Source organism: Arvicanthis niloticus, chromosome 13, assembly GCF_011762505.2.
Source record: "Arvicanthis niloticus isolate mArvNil1 chromosome 13, mArvNil1.pat.X, whole genome shotgun sequence".
Lineage (NCBI taxonomy): Eukaryota > Metazoa > Chordata > Mammalia > Rodentia > Muridae > Arvicanthis > Arvicanthis niloticus.
In genome coordinates, this window is record NC_047670.1 from 54,810,278 (window position 1) to 54,824,311 (window position 14,034).

The window sequence follows — 14,034 nt, forward strand, 5'->3', positions numbered from 1 at the left end:
TCAGGCAGGAACCATGAAGAGACGCTGCTAACTGCTGTGCTGTTCCCTATGGGTTTGTGTTCTTATACTACCCAGGACTGCCTGGCTAGGGGCAGCACCACCTACAGTGGGCCCTCCCACATCAATTACCAATCAAGAAAATGTCCCCAGAGACTTGCCTACAGGCCAGTCTGATGAAGGCCATCCCTCAGCTGAGGTTCCCTCTTCCCAGGTATGTTTAGGTTTGCATCAAGTCGGCTTGACGAAGTTGCCTGCAGTAGACATCCCAAGAGTCAGAGCTCAGTGGGGTGAGCCAGAGATTAAACCACCCTTCCCAACACACAGGACCATGGGATGGGTTCCTAGCTACTGGCTTTCTTCTTGTCCAGGTAAGTAGAGGAAGGGCCATTGCAGCGGAGGCCGGTGGACCTGGGCCAAGTGTCCTGCTTGCTCACTCTGTGACAGGGCAAGTCACTTAACCAACCTCTCTGAACTATTCTCTCTTTTTATAAAACATGAATAACAGCAATCATTTTGCTTGCCACACCATGTGATTCTGGCCTTGAAGAAGTTAATGAGCCCTTCTGGACTCTGTTGCCTCCCCCGTGAGGTCAGGCGAGGAAAGGAACAAGCGTTGTGGGGAGAGCACTCAGCCCTCAGTTTGTCCTTGACCTACAGCCAAGCTTGGGGGCTTCCCTTGCTATGCCCCACATGGTGGTGGGATGAGCTATGTGGCTCTGCCTGCTCCATAGCAAGGGACAAGTGCTTCTGTGGGAGGTCCCTTCCCCTCTGTGCAACCAAGGCCACCTCTACTGCTCCCTACCAAGGTCAGCATCAGCCGACAGTCAGGTGTTGGCGTCTGTCATTTAACCATCACACGCCAGCCTGGCAGGGTGGGGACTTTCATGTCATGCTTCCTGGCTATGGGAACACGTTTGGCAGCTAACAGGGTGAGGACTCCTGAGAAACCTGGTGCCCCCAGGTCCTGGAGGCTGTTTCTCCGCCTCCTTGGGATCTGATGTGGGGTGTTGCTGCACCCCACCCAGCCCTGCCATGGGACTCCGGGCACCTACAGGCTCTTTAATCCAACCATTCTAAGGGTTTGTTAGCAGGTGCCAACCCAGTAAAGCTGTTTTATGGAAGGACTCTGCTCCAAGGAGAAAGACATGGGCTACACGTTGTAGTAGGTGAGGGATGAAGGTCTCTGACTGAGGTGGACGCTCCCAGACACACAGCAGTTGACCTAGACTTTTTGGAATGACTGTGTCTCCGTCATCTCTGACCCACGCCTATTACAGTGCCAAGCTTCTAATAAATGCTAACTAAACGCAGCTTCTAGAACTTCACTTACCTCGCTCCCTCTAAGCCTTCAGGGAGCCTTAGATGTAGAGCCCCGTGGGCCTCAGTTTCACCCCCAGAGCCTTGCCTGTGGCCTCTCCTGAGGCCAAGCCTGTGCTTGGGCTGGGCTGGGACCTGGCTTGCCCTTTCCCCTCTTCTTTGCTAATGAGATCCTGCCAATCACTCAGAACAGGTTCCTAGGTACCTTCCCTGACACTTCCCAACTCGAGTTCCTGAGCAGGGCAGCGGCTTCCATGCCTGCTCCCATATTCTACACACCCCTTCATCCCTGCATCCTTGCTCTCCGTTCTGGGATGGGCCCCAGAAGAATAGCCCAGATATGGGTTGAGCATCCAGAAGGCAGGCAGAGCAGGCTTAGCATCTTCGACGGTGGCTGTATAGGTCAGACATTTTTTTCCATGTCTATGGGAGTTCGCCCCTCTGACATAAACAGCAGCTGCAGCAGCTGCCACAGTGACATTACTGGACCAGTGGTTCAGAAAGCCGGCCGGAGACTCAGACCCTCCCGAAGAACAATGTGGGCACGTTATTTACCTTTTGTCAGCCTCAATGTCCTCATCTGAACAATGGGTGTGTAAATGATGGGTGAATGAGCTTAGTATAGTGTGCGGTCCTCTAGAAGGCTGGGCTTGTGTTGGTTTTTAGTGAGTGCCTGTCTAGCCAGCAGCAGCACTGACGACAGCCCTGCTCTGGCCATGTCAGGCAGGGCAGGCTACTGAGCTGTAGGGACGAACTACTGACCAGTTTCAGCATATCACAACAAGACATAAGTCCCAGCTGGGGTCACAGACCACAAAGAGCTTCATAACCAGGCCACTAGTATGACTTCAGTAGCAACATTTTTTTTTTTTTTTTTTTTTTGGTTTTTCGAGACAGGGTTTCTCTGTGTAGCCCTGGCTGTCCTGGAACTCACTCTGTAGACCAGGCTGGCCTCGAACTCAGAAGTCCGCCTGCCTCTGCCTCCCAAGTGCTGGGATTAAAGGCATGCGCCACCACTGCCCGGCAATAGCAACATTTTTTAAAGCTCTCCCTCCAGGACTAGGAAGATGGGCCAGCCAGTAAAGCACTTGCTTTGCAAGCATGAGGACCTGAGTTCAGATCCCCGGTGCCCAGATAAACCTGCTTAGAGTCTAGCACTAGGGAGGCAGAGAGACGAGGCTCCTTAGGATTTGCTGCCCAGCCAGCCGAGCTGAGTCTGTGAGCTCCAAGTTCAACGACAGACTCAAAAAACAAGGCAGGGCAGGACTTAGTGGTGTATACCTTTAATCTCAGCACTTAGCAGCAAAGGTAGAAGAAGGATCTCTGTGAGTTTGAGGCCAGCCCGATCTACATAGTGAGTTCCAAGCCAGCCAGGGCTATGTAGTGAGACCCCATCTTTAAAAAAAAAAAAACAAAAAACAAAAAACAAAAAACAAACAAACAAAAAAACAAAAACGAAAGTGCAAAGTGATAGAGGAAGACATGAAGGAATGTCTGCCAGTGTGCTCATGGTACACACACACACACACACACACACACACACACACACACACAGACACACATGCACACAGGCACACAAGATCTTCAAAAAATACTAAAAGTATGATTTGCAACTATTTTAATAGAAAGGCAAACATATTCCAAACTTGATCACATCTGCTTCTTCCTGATGATGATGATGATGATGATGGTGGTGATGATGGTGATGGTGGTGATGGTGGTGATGGTGGTGATGGTGATGATGATGGCCTACCCACACTCGAAGGGTCAAAGGAACTGCTGGGAAACATGTCCCAAGTGTGAGAGGAGGGAAGGGAAGAGGGACAAGAGGGGACAGCTCGGCTATAGGCAGCTGTGGAAGGAGCAAGCCCACTAAGATAGCTTGCAGAATCACCCTCAATCCCATCCTGGCCCTGCTGCCTAGACCTCCACCTTTTCCCTTTGGTGGCCTGGGAGACCCCAGCATATAGCAATCCCCTGCCCCCGCAAACTTCCATCCTCACCCTCCAGACTTAAGCTATTTGGCCTTAGTTTTCCTACCTGCAAAATGGGGATAGCACCCCTTTCCCATCCTCTTCCTAACAGGTGGCTATGGACAGAGTGGCAGTGTGAAGGTCCTTCAAGCCTGGGGAGAAAGATCTACCAAGGCGTTGACATGGCAGTGTTCTTATGCTTGCCCAGCCTGCTTCTCTGAGCAAGGATGAACATCGAGAGCCCCCTCCCCCGCCCCAGCTTCCAACATGGGAGGAGCATTTTATAGTAAGCCCATGGAGTGCTCCCCAGGAAAGCACACAGGGCTGGAAGTCTCCTCTCTATGATGAGGGCATCCCAATCTGAGACCCCAGGAAGTCTGTGTTCATCACATCCTCACACGGTCCCTGTTTCCCAGGACTGTGTTTCTGGCCAACCCCAGTCCTCCAGGTGTGTGGGGGGAGCTGGTTGGTTGTCTTTGTGGCACAGGATACAGTGGGACAGGGCTGCAAAAACCAGTGTGGCCCTATGTTCCACTCAGCGCTGTCAGTCCCTCCTCTCGGCCAGCATGCCTAGGGCACACTGTAGATAGCACAGCTTGCAGTTACCACACGAGACCTCCAGGTGGCCAGAGACTCCAGGCTTTGTGGCTCAGTGGCCCGGAGCTGCCACCTGGAGAAGTGAAGGGGGGGTGGCGGAGGGGGGGTAGTGGGGGGGGTGTTATTTCGCATTCGTCCATCTGACTTACCCCTCTTTCCCCACTGATTGCCAAGATCCAGCCACGCAGACATTTGTCTTATCACCCGACTCCTGTCTGTCCACAACACTCCAGAGTCTCTTCCCTTTTCTGTCCCCTTCCCACTCTGCCTCACTCCTCGTCCCTGCTGTCTTCTCAACAGCTTTGTTCTGGGGCCGTGGTGGCTGTGATTATTCATCCAGCGGGATCTGCCCTGCTTTCGAGGCATGCTCCTTAGACAATGGGCTTCCTTCTGCATCCCTCATCCATGGTGAGATCGAAGGAGGGCACCCAGGGTTGTTTTCTGACTGTTCTCTAGCTTGTTCTTTGGAGATAGGATCTCTCCCTGACACGGGAGCTCGTGTCTTTCAGCCAGGCTGGCAGCCAGCAAGCCCCAGGGATCTTCCCCTACTGTGTGGGGTTACCAGCCCACACTCCAACTGTGTCCAGCTCATATGAGGCTGCTGGGATCCAGACACAGGTCCTCACGGCTACACAGTGAGCACTCTTAAGCACCCAGCCATCTCTTTAACCCAGGGGATCATCAGTATGATGTCCTTTTCGCCAATGCTCTGCCACATTTCTGCAGCTCCCTAGAGACCCCCCCCTTTCTGTCTCCTTCAACCTTCATGCTCTAAAGTGATCTTCATTGAGTATAGTCTTCATCAAGCCCACCCTACACACACACATACCCTACACACACATGCACATGCACGCACACACACACACCCTACACACACACGCACATGCACGCACACGCACACACACACACGTGCACACACACCCTATACACACACACACACACACACACGCACACGCACGCCCCTCCTAAGGTCACCTGTGCCCCACTTACTCTCATAGTCTCCCCTTCTTTCTGTCGTCTGGTAAGTCTGGCTCTAGCTAGCTTCCAGGCAGCTGGATCTGGGTAAGATTCCCATCACGTTATAAGAAGACCAGTTTTCTGTGCCCAACCCCGCCTGTTCAAACTGCCTCCTATCAGTTGGGGACTTCGGTAAGTGAGGCAGAGGGTGCACACATGACCAGCCCTCAATACAAACCCAGGGCTCTGAGTCCACTGACTGCCCTGCCAAATCAGCAGCTGGCTTGTCACAGCTGAGGAGCTGGGTGGCTGCCCTAGAGAAGATGCCTGGAAGCTATGCCTGGGTCTACATTGTGCCTCGGGCCTGTGCCGTGTTCTCACTATAAGGTATCATCTGTAGCATCCGTTTAGATTGAGCCCCGAAAGCCGCCGTAGGTTGTGGAGCTTGAGTGCTCAAAGTTTCCTTTTTCTAAAACTGAGACCACTTCCTCCCCTTGTGCCTGCTTGGCAAGCCCTGGGCCTCCCTCGACTTCAGCAGGCCTGCAGCCCTCTGCAGCTGTGCTCTGGCCAGTGATTGCCAGGTCTCCACTGAAGCAAAGCCAGACCTGCAAACTTTCGCAGACTTGGACAGCGCCATTTAGAAGTTGTAAGTTTAGAAGGTAGAAGTGAGAAGGATCCTGGAGGTTTCAGGAATGTCTCTTCCCCCCACCCCACCCCCCACCCCCCACCCCCCACCCCCGTCGTGAAGTCTTTTGGGGCGAGGATCATAGTACCCGGCCTCTCTAGGAGGGAGAGGAAGACAGTGTAAGACAGAGGTGGCGGTGGGGGTGGGGGTCTCCAAGGACATAGCAGGGTGGCTGAGCGCACCCGGTTAGTGTTCCGGAAAGGGCCCGGGCTTGCTCGGAACGTGCTAGTCCAATGTGAGACTCGTGAGCTATAAAGATGCTCTTTCCCTCATCATCTCTCAGTCCTCAGTAACTCCAGTTCAAGGGGATCCCAGGCCATCCTCTGAGCTGTGTAAGAGGCATGCACATGGGCACATACACACATGTAGGCAAAACACTCACACACACAAAATACATACATCTAGTTCCTGTTTCCTCTCTTTCTTTCTTTCTTTTTTTTTTTTTTTTTTTTTTTTTTGACTTAATTTCTTTGTGTAGGCTGGGCTGTCCCGGAACTCTGTAGACCAGGCTGGCCTTGAACTCACAGAGATCTGCCTGTCTCTGTTAGGATTAAAGGCCAGCTCCTAATTTCTTTTTAAATACTTGTCTTGAGAGCCGAGGGAGCTCTCCACCCTGGTGTCTCCACTGACAAGAAAGTCAGCGTTGGCAGTTGTTGGAAGCAGAAGGAGGCTCCTGTTTGTGAAGCAGGCCCATGCCTGGCCGACAGCACACTGCCTGACAGGGGCTGAGGACGCCAGCTGAGTGAAGACACTGGCTGGGCATGTGGGCCAAGAGCCAGGAAGGGGCTGGACAATTCCTGCAGTTAGCTTGCTAAAGTCTTCTAGTCCTTGGGAGGTATATTCGTTCTAAACATCTAGCACAGACTAAGTTAACAATGACCATGGGGTGCCCAGCAGTGGTGGTGCACGCCTTTAAGGAGGCAGAGGCAGGCGGATTTCTGAGTTTGAGGCCAGCCTGATCTACAGAGTGAGTTCCAGGACAGCCAGGGCTATACAGAGATACCCTGTCTTGAACACTCACCCCCAACCAAAAAAAAAAAAAAAAAAAAAAAAAAAAAACCCAACAATGACCATAAGGCTGTGTTAATGGAAGTCACCTGACCTCTGCCTCAGACCTCTACCCTCCCCCCAAGAGGACCAACAGGGACCTGCAATGGTTTTCTATCCCTGCTATGCAGGCGTCATGAATATGGGGTCAAAATAAGGAGAATCCCATAAATTGGTGTGTTAACCACATGGGCCCTTGTCAAGCCCCCCGGTCTTAGAGGATGACTTTGTAGTTAGTGTGAAGGTTAAATGTGGGGAATCTGTGTGTGTGTGTGTGTTTCTTTTCCTGAGGCAGAGTCTCTATGTAGCTCTGGCTTGCCTGGAATCTGCTATGTAGATCAGGCTATCCTCAAACTCACAAACACCTGCCTCTGCCTCCCAAATGCTGAGATTAAAAGTTTGTACCATCACAACCTGCCTTATTTAAAAAAAAAAAAAAATTAAAATAAAGTGAACGGGCTGGCAAATCTATGCAGCACATCTTAGATGGCTTTGGGATGCATGTTACTGGGGTCCCTGCAGGTCTGAAATCACCCTCTGTCTCTAACGTACCAGGACCTTCACTGTGTGAGCTGCAGACATCCAGCCTGCCACAGAGCTCATCTCTGAGGCCCTCCCTGCTCTTTCAGACTCTCTCCTCACATAGAGAACCAATGGGGATCAGTGTGCTTACTTCCAGACCTGCACAGGAACACTCAGATGCTAGAGGTACCAGGGAGTGAGTGAGCAAGTGTGAGTGTGTGTGCGCGCACACACGGACACATACACATACCATCCTCAACCGGTCCTGGCCTCTCCTCATCCCGAGGAGCAGGAAGCTGTCATTGCTGCCTCTCTTAAAGGCATCATCATACGGTGCTAGTCCAGGTGTCTGGGTTGGAAAGTAGGAAGGCAGGAAATGAAAGATCCAGTGAGGTTCCTGGAGAAAAGGTAAGAGAGCCAGGGGAACAGGCTCTCCTTGGCTACTTGGGTAATGGGGGAGGGCTCTTAGGCTGTTCATGAGACCTTGGCCTAAGTTATTCAGATATGAGGAAGCAGCAGCCTGCAGCCTATCCTGTCATCACTTCCCCATGAATAACAGCAGGGTGCGCCTAGATACCAGCTAGGCTGCTGAGATGTCCAGGCAGCTCTGAGCACCACTGGCTTCTTGCTCAGCTCTGGGGGGCCCAGAGAACACATTCCCTGAGAGCTAAGCAAGGTCTCCCCACTTGAGGTGCTCTCCTCCAGCTGTTGCTCATGTTGGGGCTCCCTGGACAAATCTGTCTGAAACAAGGACTTACTGGGGGTGTGTGGTGGTGCACACCTTTGATCCCAGCACTCAGGAGGCAGAGGCAGGTGGATCTCTGAGAGTTCAAGGCCAGCCTGGTCTACAGGGGGAGTTCCAGGACAGTCAGGCCTACACAGAGAAATCTGGTTTCAAAACAAACAAAAATACCCCAAAAACTAACCAGTATGGTTACTTTCTAGGAGGAGTAGAGATTTAGGGGCCACTCTGGTGGTGACACCCCAGCCACAAGATGGAGAAGAGCCTAAGGTGTCACTCTTGCTTTTTAGGGGGACTGGGAATTAGGAGCGGAGGAGATGGTCCTGCCTGATGTCCCTGGCTAAGGCAATCACACCCACATGACCTGTGGGGTTTGTGGAAGCAGCATTTACCCAGATGGCCCAGGATAGCCCTATTGCAGGCAAAGCCAAGCCAAGAACCCAATGAGCCCAACAATGGACCTTTGTACCATCAGAAGCATCCTAAGCATCACTTTGTCACTCAATGACCTCTTGGGACTGACCCTGCAGGAAGATGCCGATATATTGGATTTGGCAGCCCTTGTAATGACCCTCAGGAAGAAGAGAGCATACGATGCCTGCATGGTAGAAGGGGGTAGCTGGTGTTAGGCCAGCCAGGTCACTGGATCCTCATGAGTATGCCTTAGAAGGTGCTGAACTGGCACTGTGGCCTCTGAGCTTGAAGTGGAGGCTTAGGCCCTGGTCGACCTATTCCTCCAGGGAGGTTGGGGGCCAAACTACTAGGCTGCCTGTGCCTCCGTGCCTATGCAGGGAGATCGTGGAGGAAATTGCTTGATAAATGTTTGTGGATGAAGAGCAAGAGTCTGTTTCTGGCTGGCTCGAAACCACTTTTTTCTCTTGTGGTCTGATGAGCCTGAAGAGGTAGCCAGTGCTTGGCATGCCACTCTACCCAGAAGTCTCCCGCAGGCATGGATAGCCATGTTATGCCCATGTACGACCACAAGAGGTCGCCCCGCACCGCTGGCAGCAGAAAGGGTAGCCTCACAGAAAGGGCAGGATGGTTGGGACAGAGCTGAGGAGTTTACCCACAGAGGTCTGGGCTCCTAAGGTGGGCCTGCTCTTACTTGACATCATGAATTTCTCTTCTGTCACAGCGGGCCCAGCTGGGTTCAGCTCACCTGGATGATGTGAACGTGGAACTGGGTGGTACTGGTGTCCAGCTTAGTGTGGCTCATACCCTGCAGTTCTGGGGCTCCAATCCCTAGAGCCAGGCTTGGTGGCAGGAACGGAACGTTGGCCCTAGGGAGAGTGAGGGGACCAAGCTATGCTGGGTCTTGCAAGCCAGGGTGGAGAGCTGCTGTTATCAAGAGCAATGGGAAACCGGGTCTGGTGCTTCCACCCAGGTCATCAGGCTCATGGTACAAGTGAGGGCTTCGGTGAAGAGGACGTTGTTCTCTGTGCCTGCAGCATGGCTTGCAGCCCAGCTCCATTTTTGGCTATCAGGGCAGGTTCTTACTGGTCTGGCTCTCTTGCTCCCCGTCCAGACCCTCGAAGCTAGAAGAGACCTGAGTCCTCAATCCCTATGCTGTGGCCTTGCTGCCCCTAAGACTCCCTGTCCACTGCTCCGGGGTTTTCCTACTGCCCATCACATATGAGTCCATCATGGCTCCGCCCATTCCTTACTCACAGCATCTGGGACAGAAAAGCTGGGACCCTCCTCCCTTCCCCAGGGCCATCCAAACCTCTCATACCAATTAAATGATTATACAGCCCCTGGGGCCAGTGCTTCTTTGGAGGTCTCCCTTCCTCCACGCTCCCTGGCCCCTCAGCCATGGAGCTTACTGTTCAGGTTAGCTGGGTTTATAGTTAAGACTCTGGCTGCTCAGTGATAGGAGGTGGGCTTCACCAAGCATACCAGGACCCAGCAGCACGTGTGGCTTTTAGCAAGGTGGGATGGAGGAAGGAGAAAGGGTGTATGGGAGACACAGGGGGGCTCTATTCTGAACACTGGGTTCACTCATAAGAGGCAGAGGGATGGTCTCTGGTCCGGCCCAGGATCATCCCAGCCTGCTTACTGGGCTGACTCTGTTGCTAGGAATCCTGGTCAACCTCACAGATGTTGACCCATCAGACATGTGATGGACATAGAAGGTTGTGCATCCCTTCCTGAGAAGGAACACAACCTGTGTGTTTAACACTGCAGGTTCCTCTAGGGTTGATCTGAGTCAAGGACCTCCATGCCTCCTCCAGCTAACTGACAAACCACAGCTGTGAACTCAGTCTTACGCTTGGTAAGGGATCCACACAGGACACAAGGTTCCTCTGCTTCTACACGTACTCCAAATCCATGAGGCCCGGCAATGTGGACATCCTTAAACATTCATGGTCACCTCTTCCTGGGTCCCACGGTCTTCCTGGGGCAGGAGGATGATCCCTATTCTGCAGATGAAGTCACAGAAATGCAGGGAGCTTGCTCCAGCTGGCAGCAAGCAGCATGGTCCTAGAACTGACAGAAGAGCAAAACCAGACCCAGTGTACAGAATGCTCAGCACAGAGGCCAGCACATTCGTGCACCCAAGAGTCTAGAAGTCTTATTATTAATAATACAAACCTTCTGCCTCTGTGGCTTGCTCTCGCCCCACCCCCACCATCTTTCTAAGGATTGAAGACAGCAGCTGGCAGTGGGAGGTGGTTGCTTTAAATACAGGATGAGGAGAACAAAGGAAAAATAGAACAGGGGGGTGGTTTGTGGCCTACACCAACTATCCCCCTCCAAACTTGGGGGAAGGATCTAGGGTTCAAGTCACCAAACAGCAACTACCGGCCTCTGGTGTCCCCAAGGCTCTTGAGGAAGTGGGCTTTGATGTGCATCAGGCTTGCCTGCTGGGGTAGGACAATCCTGGTTTGGACCAGGATGCCACCATGGGAGGAGACACTTCCTGCCTGGCTATAAGGTTGGCTTCTGAGAAGCAGGAAGTCGGTTGAGCTCCTGGTGTTTCTCTGCCTACTTCCAAGACAACATGAAATATTTACTAGAAGACTCTCTGTAGGCCCCATGAACTTCAAAGGCTATACCCCTCCAGCTGCCCACTCTCCTTGGTTGCCATGGAGCCCGTGACCAAGTCCTTGCCCTCTGCCCCTTAGGCCAGTCCCTTAGTGTTCTCCACTCTCCTGAGAGCCTGTGCTTCTAGGTCTTTGTGGTACCCACAGGGCACTAGGATGCCATTCTCTGAGATAGCTGGTACTAGGCACTGATCCTCCAGCCAGGGTACTGGCACTCAGCTTCAAACTGTGTGTGACAATGCTGTCCACTTACCCTTGAAGACTCAGACTCATGCTGGGGGGCGGCAGGAAGAGGGGACCAAGGTGTTCCCTGCACCACAGATGGCAGTGGAGAGCCACAGCGCTGTTGGATGTGCCTTCTCCGAGGGCAGAATTAGTAATAGGTGAGCCAGGGTCATGTCTGTAATGTGAGGCCCCTCAGAAGGATGGAGGTAAACAAGCCCTGAGAATGAGCAGGTGTCAGGAGGACCCTCAGCCTGGCCACCTAGGCCTGGTCCTGGCTGGAACTGCTTCCTGACTAGATCTTGGGCTAGCTAGTCACTCTCTGTGCCTTAGTTCCTCTACTTGTAGATGGGGGCAATTCTTGACTCAAAGGTCTGCTGAGGATTACACGACCTGTCACAAGGGAGGAAGGCCAGGGGCTGTCAAATGCAGGACTTTCAGAGAGGAAGAACCTTCCCCCAGAAAATGCCAAGGCCCAGTTGGGTGCAACTGCTACAGGGAGCCTCCCAACCTTCCTCCATCCTCCCCTAGGCAGTGATGTGAGCTTCCCTGAGCCCCACACTCTGTTCCTGCCCTGTGACATCCTCAGTGTTCCCATACAGCTCCCAGCTCTGTACCCCCTGGTCAGCAAGGACTGCAGTCTTTGTGGTCATGCCTTCTCTTCAGCTGTCAGCCACCCTGAGGGGGAAGTCCTGGCTGACTATGGTTGGCATGAACCTCAGAACGCAGACCTCCTTGGGTCAAGAAAAGAGACCCCTCCATATAGTCTCAGTGAGCTGGCCAAAACAAACCTTTAAGAAATAGACCTAGGATATTTGGTGATGGCACAAACCTTTAATCCCAGCACTCGGGAGGCAAAATAGAAACATCGTTAAAATGGTTGCCAGAGCTGGGTGTGGTGGCACACATACAGCACTTGGGAGGTAGAGGCAGGAGGATGACTTCAAAGCCAGACTGGGCTACAGGAAACAAAAACAAATAACAGGGCTAGCAGGGTGGCTCAGTGGGTAAAGGCACTTGCCACTAAGCTTGACCTGAGTCCTTGGGACTCTCATGATCAAGGGACAGAACTGACTTTCATGCATTGTTCTCTGAACAACACACTCAGACAGTGCCACAACTCTAACCTTTCCCATATACACATGTGTGCACATACTCATGCCCTCTTCTCCACAGACATGCAGGAGCACACACACACACACACACACACACACACACACACACACACACACACACACAATGAATGGTTGAAAGAAGCTGAAGAAAATCTGGCAGTGATAAAGACAAAGACGACAATACTAAATCTGTGAGTTCCATGACTGCTGGTGTCGAAAGGTGAAACTGGGACGTTGGACAGAGATCGTGGCATTGATGTTCTGGCCATTCAAAAGGGTAAGAGAGATGGCTCTGAGTTAAAAGTGTTTGCTGCTCTTGCAGAGGACCCAAGCTTGCTTTGTCGCATCCACACGAGGCAGCTCCTAACCACCTGTGGTTCTGCAGGGGAGATGATGCCCTTTCTGCACTTTGCTGTGCACCTGTGCTGGCACATGCACATATCCACATGCAGATGCACATATGTGCACATAATTAAAGTAAATCTTTAAAAGGACCCTGTGACCTAGCTGTACAGCATTGTGGGGCAAATGTCTCCTAGCCAGAAGAACAATGGGTGTGTGCACACACACCATGTAAGCTGCTGTGTGAAGAGTCTTTGAGAAAGCTGGATGACACACCCAGGCAGTCCAGACATGTGTGAGCAGAGGTAGTCTCCTTCTGGAAAAGCTGGCAGTGGGCACAATTGGGTCACCGTACCCAGTTATGACTATAAAGGTTTAGATCCTGATTGCTGATGGAATCTATTCCTCTTCCAAACCCCATCCATTTAACCTGATACAGTCCTTGGACCCTGGAGGATTGGGTTAGCCGTGGATGCTGTACACAGTGTTTGGAGGAAGGTAAACAAAAACTCAATTGCAATGACCACTCCAGGTGTCGAGAAACAGATCTTTTAATGGTCTAACTCTGCTCCATTTAATCTAGTAATTGTTCCTGTGCTAGGGCGGACTGAGGTATCTGACTGAGAAGCGAACATGACCTTGACTATGGCGTCCTGTGAGGCCTTTTCTCTTTTTAGAAAGAAGCATTTATTGGCTACACTGTGAAGGCAGAGGGCTGGGCAGTAACTATAGGAGCACCCTGTAGTGTGTCTGTGTGTGTCCTCAATGGATCTCCACCTTATTACATTTTTGCTTATTTATTCTGAGAGTCTGTATGGAGGTCAAAGGACAACAGAAGAGAGAAGGCAATTGTCTCTTACCAGAACATGGGTCCTACAGATTGGGCTCAGGTCATCAGGTTTGGCAGCAGGCAACTCCACCTGCTCAACCATTGAGCCTGCCTCCACCTTATTATTTGGGACAGGGTCCCTCATTGGCCTGAAACTTGTTAATATAACTAAACTGGGTGGCCAGAGAGATCCAAGGATCCTCCTGTCTCAGCCATGTCACCTCAGGGGTCACAGGTGCATGCTGTCACACCTGGCTTTTTCCACAGGCTCTGGGGATCAAACTCAGGTCCTCGTGCCTGTGTGGCAAGCCCTTTACTGAGCCATCTCCCTGTTGCTTGCTGTGCATGTTTTAAGAGGTTTTGCAACTTAGAACCTTGGCTTTTCAGTTGCCCCAGACTATAGTTTTGGGAGTCATGTGTGCACATTAGCTGAGCCATGGAAGTAATTATAATAAATACTCCCTATATGTGCAGAAATAGTTATGATAGTTTCTGTGCTCACCTTGTACTGAACAAAAACTAAGGCTGTCCAGATTTCTTTTTGCTGTCATAATAAAATATCCTCAGAACAGTTTTAGGGAGAAAGGGTTTATTTTAGATCTGACTTCTGGGTTATAGTCACTGTGGGGAAGTCTCCGTGAG

General features: G+C 51.8%; 1 long non-coding RNA gene across 1 annotated transcript; it reads right to left on the bottom strand.

Annotated features, from left to right (window-relative positions):
• Positions 1–2,920: 2,920 nt before the first annotated feature.
• On the bottom strand, positions 2,921–12,960 carry LOC143434120 (uncharacterized). Its single transcript, XR_013103376.1, has 2 exons — positions 9,000–12,960; positions 2,921–3,456 (listed from the first exon to the last, which is right to left on the bottom strand). It is a non-coding gene; the product is annotated as an uncharacterized LOC143434120 (long non-coding RNA).
• Between the last annotated feature and the right edge of the window lie 1,074 nt (positions 12,961–14,034).